Raw genomic sequence first — 6,944 nt, 5'->3', positions numbered from 1 at the left:
CAAAGTTTAGTGATCAAACAATTTTAAATGTCTCAGTTCTATAGCATGTCAGTTACAACCTAAGTAGCTCAGCAGTAACGTCCCATGACGTAAAACTGGATGACGCTGGTCCCGATCCCACAGGTTTCGTGAATCCTATCAAGATTACTGACAAGTCTCCCTAACAAGTTCAAGCAGCGAAAAACCTATCTCATAAAGAGTTTCCTACCGACTTCACAAGAGTATATATGTGATATCAGGCGAAAAATCAGGAAATCATTTATGACGTAAACAGTTAGTGCTAATGACTGGGTGAGAGGAGAAGCAATGGGAATTACTTAGTCGCATCTGTATCTTTTTAAAAAAATAAATGCTTTCTACCATACTCTGTTCAATTGTTTCAATTTAGGATAAGTATCCGTTTAGTGATAATTTATCTGATTCTATTCAATAGCCGATTCATTCTACTGGCTAGCACTGTGTTTGTCTAGAGGATCCAAAAGACATCCGTATATTTCCAAAATAATTGGTTTATAAGAGACTTCATAACTGCCATTGAACGAGGGACGGGCAGTATCGTGAATTGAATGAAGTTAGTTAGTGAGGCCTAAAGCCACAAGGCTCGATTTCGGGAGGAGTCGTGGGATTTTCAGGTTTATTTGACGGACAAGGAAGCCCTTATTACATTGAGTACTATTCATTGATGAAACACAATAAAAACCAGTCATTCAGGGAATCACTTGCAGCATTCGTATTTCGCTGTTGTTGTCTCTGACATAGACACTGGGTGTTGAGTGTCTGGATCCCATAAGAAGAATCTGTTCCTTCAATAATGCAAATAAATCTTATTGGCGAGTGTCAAATTAAATGAAATATTTGGCGAAAGGCTTGCTGTCTAATGGTTTTAATCACCTGAAACCAAAAACGTAGGATATTCATTTCCACTACTATAAAAAATATCTTTAAAATTGATTGCTACTTAACGAGCTGTATCTAGAGCTTATACTGAGAGATAGGAAAGTATGCCGATTATAACCTTAATATTTCTAGTCCTAATTTACAAAGGCAAATTTTAGATTCATATAGATAACTGACTTCTTGTATATTGCAAGTAAACAGGAAGAAATATACAAAACATCAATGGGAAGATTCAAACAAACAATACTAAGTGAATTTAAACTTCACCCCATTGCATAAGCAAGTGGCTAACAGGACTCAGTGGCCGAGTGGATAACGCGATGGCATTTGAATCGAAAGGTACTGGGTTCGAATCCCAGAGTGAACATCAAATCTGAGATGCAAGTACTCCAGCTGACGAGTCCCAAATAGGACGAAACGCGCGTCCTTGGTTCCACTGCTAGCCATTGTCCATCTTTGCTTACCATGCTTGTGAATTTAGGCTATATCGAGGCAATACGCACAGTATGCACATATATGCCGATTAGAGACTGACCAGTTGCAGTCCTAAAAACATCAATGGGAAGATTCCAACAAACAATACTAAGTGAATTTAGAAATATACATAGTTCTTATTTTTACTCGACTCTGTTCCCATAATACATTTCAGCACATTCTACTATACGAAATTCAATTCAGTTGGGTTATAATAGTCACCCGTAATGTTGTTTCTATTTGCAGAAAAATACATCTGACTAGTTTTTATCAATATATTTTTTTTTAAAATTATCGTAAACATTATTTGAATCGATTTGGGGAATGATAAATACTTGCTTTGTTCTAGCATTTGAGATTATCTACGTTTATGTATGAGGGTGTAAGTATGACCAAATATAGTGTGTGTGTGTGTATACGAGCGAGCTCAGGTGTAGACTAGCAGTCTTAGGACGACAGCAGTAACAATAATAATAATAATAATAATAATAATAATAATAATGTTAATAGTGTTAGTAGTAGTTCTACTGTTAAGTCTCTTTTATTCTCTATTATGAGGAAACATAAATTATTAGCATACACTTCTCTACAATTTCGATTGTTGGCCTGACCCACAAGAATTTTCATACCCTTTTCCTTTGCAAAATTCCTTTCTTCCATTCAGAATTATATAGAGTGAGAGATAGAGTGATGGATAGAGACAGAGAAAGAAAAAGTAAAAACAGACCAAGTGTTTTTTGTTTTTTTCCAACTTTTTTTTATCTTCATGAATTGTCATTTGCTTTTTTATTAGAAAAAAAACTAGGCGAACATAAGGACATAGATTTTCTGATGTTATTGACATCAATAGTGTATCATCATATACATAACAACATACATACCCACATTATTCACCAAAATCATTAAGTTACATTCCATTGGTTCGGCTGTCTTTCTGCCGTTTCATTCAATTTAACCAATCATGAAACTGGTCAGGTATAATCATGCGTTTTCTTTACTCTGATTGGTCAATTCTTAGGAATTTCTATATAATGAAGATAGTTGTAAATAAGCGCGCTTTTGTTCGTTTGTACAAAATAACATATAATGATTATGATAGTTTTCTTTAGAAATGTAGATAGAGAAAAAAAGAATAGTGAAAGAAAAAAAGTACAATATAAGGGGAATGAAAATAAATGAAGAGTCTTTGTATTTCATGACATACTTTGATTAGTTTACTTCATTGAATACATTTATTATCGATATTATTCTTGTAGATATTAGTTGTAAGGAGAAGATTATTTTAAAACACTGATTATCTCAATTCGAATTGTTTCAATTTACTTTAATTCATAAGTATCTAAATAGATTTCTATTATATCATTGTACATATATATACATATACATTGGATCTTCAACTGATTATTCAACATTGAATTAACCTATTACAAATTGTAAAGTAATGGAGAATTACATTTACTTATCTGTGAATAATATATGAATTTGAATTGGTGAATACTAATAGTAAACTTACCTATTTAACTTGTATATACTCTAAAAGGTATACATAGATATATACAAAAAATACACATACAGCTTTATATATATTCATTATAATAAAACTGATTTATATTGGTTGATCAAAACGATAAATTACTTTGTACCAAATCAATTGTTGTTATTCATCTAATATTTTCATATAAAAAAACGATTACGCAATAATACAGGACGATTATATATGATGACTGCATTGGCTATTAAATATGAAGCTGATTTTTCTAATCAAGAGAATAAAATGGGTATGAGTAACATTTTGTCTATATATATGTATATCGTTAAATGAAGTTATTAAAGTGAATTCTCATAGTATTTTAACTCAGTTATTTATGGGGGTTAATCGGTTACCATGACACTTAAACGCTCTAGATTCAATACTTTGTGGTTCGTGGTTTCAATTTGTTAAGCAATCTCATATTAGGGCGAAACAGTTGTTCGATGTTTCTAAGATTTCAAGCATATTTTTAGTTAAGGAAAGTCTGTAATGTAAATTATGTAATTTAATAATAGCCATAGGATACCTGTAGTAATCATTACTATTCAATTGACTAATCTTTATACTAGAATTAATAATTTCCTTATGTGAATATCATATAAACTTTTATATTCTTCTTTCTTTATTTAATTAAATAAATACTTATATATGATTATATTACATGGATATTTTGTTCAGTTTTATGTAACTGGGGAATATTTTAAAATATTTCATTTAATATTTTATTAATATGAACAAAATTAAAATAGTTAGAATCATGAATCAATTGAATCTAGAGTACCATGGAAAACCTAGAAGCACTGGACGGCTCAGTGGTCTAGTGGTTAAGCGCTCTGGCGCGAGACTGGTAGGTCCTGGGTTCGAATCTCACGAGGTGGGGTCATGGATGCGCATTGCTGAGGAGTCCCAGAATAGGACAAAACGATCATCCAGTAATTCCGGGTTTTTTATGGTGATCTAGCTTCAATTGATTTATGATTTCAACTATGAAAATACTGAAACCTCCACAAAAATTCTGAAAATTAAAATAATTTTTTTAGAAAGTAATTTTCATTATAAATTGAAAACAACCAAGAAAACTATCATACATTCACTTCTTTTAATGATAATCACCTTTTATTTGACTTAATTTTTATAGTACAAACCTAAATGAAACTTAATTTCTTATTTATTTTTTACAATGAAGTTGAATCAAATCTAAATTATTGGAATTTATTAAATAAATGTATTGCATAGACCGCCATGGTGGTCTAGCTTTATATGACTCATGATTGCAACTATTAAATTACTAAAATCCCCACAAAATACCCTTCTGATATTAATCAGTATATAGTCACTAGTGACTGGCTTCAAGAGGTATTTCCTGGATTTCTAGTAGGAAGCAGTGATTAGTGGAGTTCGACCGGGTCTGTTGTGAGATAGTAACTCACTGAAGACAATGGTGGATGGTGATGTAATTTCGTTAATCGGTTGAAGTTAGACATTAACACTGTTGGATGCTGGCTCAGTGGTTCTAGAGGTTAAGCGCTCGCGCGTGAGATTGATAGGTCCTGGATTCGAATCTCAAGAGGCGGGATCGTGGATGCACACTGATGAGAAGTCCCGCAATGGGACGAAACGGTCGTTCCATGTGAATCGTAACTGTCTACATTTGAAATGGAAAGATGTAATTGATTGTATATATAGTGAATATATTTTAATGGTGAATATATATTTTTAATCCCTAAAAAAGTTTTACACAAACAGAATGTTACGTCATAATCTATTCACATCTAAAATAATATTATTTAAATAGTAGAGATGATTGTTATACCACTAAAGGATTTAATTAAGTGAAAATATTTTCCTCTATCAAAAACTATAAAACTAATTTAACTTGGCTCAATTCATGAGTACAATGGTGACTTATTTAACCTTGAGTTACACTTATTGTTATTCATGTTTAAATGTTTTAAACCAAAGTAGACTGGATAAATTTTGAAGTTGGCTGAAATCATATAGTCAGAAATTTGTCACTTTATATTACTTAACTTTACAAGTATTATTTACATCATCCAGGTTTTCGATGGTCGTCTAGCTTCAATTGACTCATGATTTCAACTTTGAAATATACTGAAATCTCCACAAATCCCCTTCTGATTTATATCATTGTTGAATACTTATCTGTTTTTAACTCTCCAGATTAACAATTAAATATGATTTACTGTATTAATTATTATTAACTTTATTCAATATTATATTTTTGGTACAATAAATAATTCTTAGCTCAAAGTATTTCAACAAGTTCCTGTTTCTTATTTCTTTATCGATCCTGACGATAAATAATGAATGATCACTAATTAGATATTAGCAGTTCACGAATCGACATTTGAATAATGTACATTCTTTTCGATGAATATTGACAGCAACTACAATGTCTCCGGTTATGCTCTTGCCTAACTTATACAACAAAAGGTCGTGAACTTTTCGCAAACTCATCTGAATAGTTTGTGCAATTCATTGACATAATGATCTGTTGAAACAAACAAATGACAGATAACTTGTTGAAATATCTACATAGCAGGAACTGGTAGCCCAAATATTGAAGCAGGCCATCTTTATTTATTTTTTTCAGAATTATTTATAAATATAATGTGTCCATTGATTTCATCATTGGTCTTGATTTGTAAAAAAACTAGAATAATGATGCAATTAGTCATGTAATGTGAAATAAATATTATTAGGAATTACTTTATAAATAACTAATAGTGCAATGCAAAAAATATTGAATTACAGTTGCATAATCACACAAATTAGTTGGATTTACAAATGTAAACCAGTGAATGCTATCTCTATGCTCCGAAAGTTAAACACTGTTTGTTAAACTGTAAGATCCTCTTCTCGATCTATAATGAGGTAGTTATTGTTCATTGTTAAGCAGTCTCATACTGAGATGAAACATCCATCAAGTATTTCGTGGTTTTTAATAGTTGTCTATTTAATTTCAGTTCATAATGTAGAAACTTAAAATATCAAACTTTTTTATAATAACTGAATAGTGATATTACGTTTGTTTTCCCCAAAATAATAAACAATAAGAGATCGTAACACGAATTTATGTACCTTATAGAGGAATTAAATATATAACTTTAATCAAAGATAATCGTAAAATGTTTATAGGTTCTTATATTATGACATCATAGTTTAATTATGCCAAGTTACCAATCTGTACTCATGGGTATTTCATTTCCATTACTGAAAATGAGACTATGAAAAATAAACTCAACCTTCCTGACAATTATTTCACGTTATAATCATACATTCATTTATACTCTTTTTAAAAATAAATATTCAAGTGTAAACTAACAACTATTCAATACAATTCGGACTGTATTGTATTGTGTAACATATGTTATATCCTCTACAGTTAGTAAAAATATACTGACACATAATCATTTTTCCTATTGATCATATCCAACTTAATATCTAAATTAGCTGCACAACTATCCATTTCAAGGAAAACAGAAAATTTGAATCATGTTACTATTACACCTTGAGTATGACTGTCCATTTAAATCTTCATTATTTGTTTATAAAGTTAGATGAATCTTAGCCTATAGTTTTTTCATTAATTAAGGGCATAAATGTAGAGAACACGAGCAGATAATAACGGCCCATAAACCCTAAGATAATCATTTCATGAGATAAAAAGATCTCATTTACTTAATGAGTAAGGATTCAGTGTGCTCAATTTTAAGGCATTCTTTATCTGTGACAACCAATGATGCCATCCTATCTATTTAAACCAGAATAGACTGAATGAGGTTCAAGGTTGTTACCTGTTACCCAAAATCTATACGCTTCAATTTCCAACCACCTCTATACAGATATGACATATAGAATAATCCATTTAAATAGTGAAATGATTATTCAACAATGGGATTCAAGGATAAAATAATTTCACTGGTTAGAAAAATTATACATAATCTGACTGAGACTCATTAAATAAGTGGTATGATGTTCATCACAAGAGCTGAATATCCCAGGTCTCCTTGAGTGCAAG

General features: G+C 30.9%; 1 non-coding gene across 1 annotated transcript; it reads left to right on the top strand.

Annotated features, from left to right (window-relative positions):
* The first annotated feature begins 1,194 nt into the window (after positions 1-1,194).
* Smp_tRNA_02146_Pseudo_TTG.1.1 lies at positions 1,195-1,261 on the top strand. Its single transcript has one exon. It is a non-coding gene (tRNA).
* The last annotated feature ends 5,683 nt before the right edge of the window (positions 1,262-6,944 follow it).

The sequence above is a fragment of the Schistosoma mansoni genome, chromosome 1 (assembly GCF_000237925.1).
Source record: "Schistosoma mansoni strain Puerto Rico chromosome 1, complete genome".
Lineage (NCBI taxonomy): Eukaryota > Metazoa > Platyhelminthes > Trematoda > Strigeidida > Schistosomatidae > Schistosoma > Schistosoma mansoni.
This window is presented reverse-complemented; position numbering and strand designations above follow the sequence as displayed.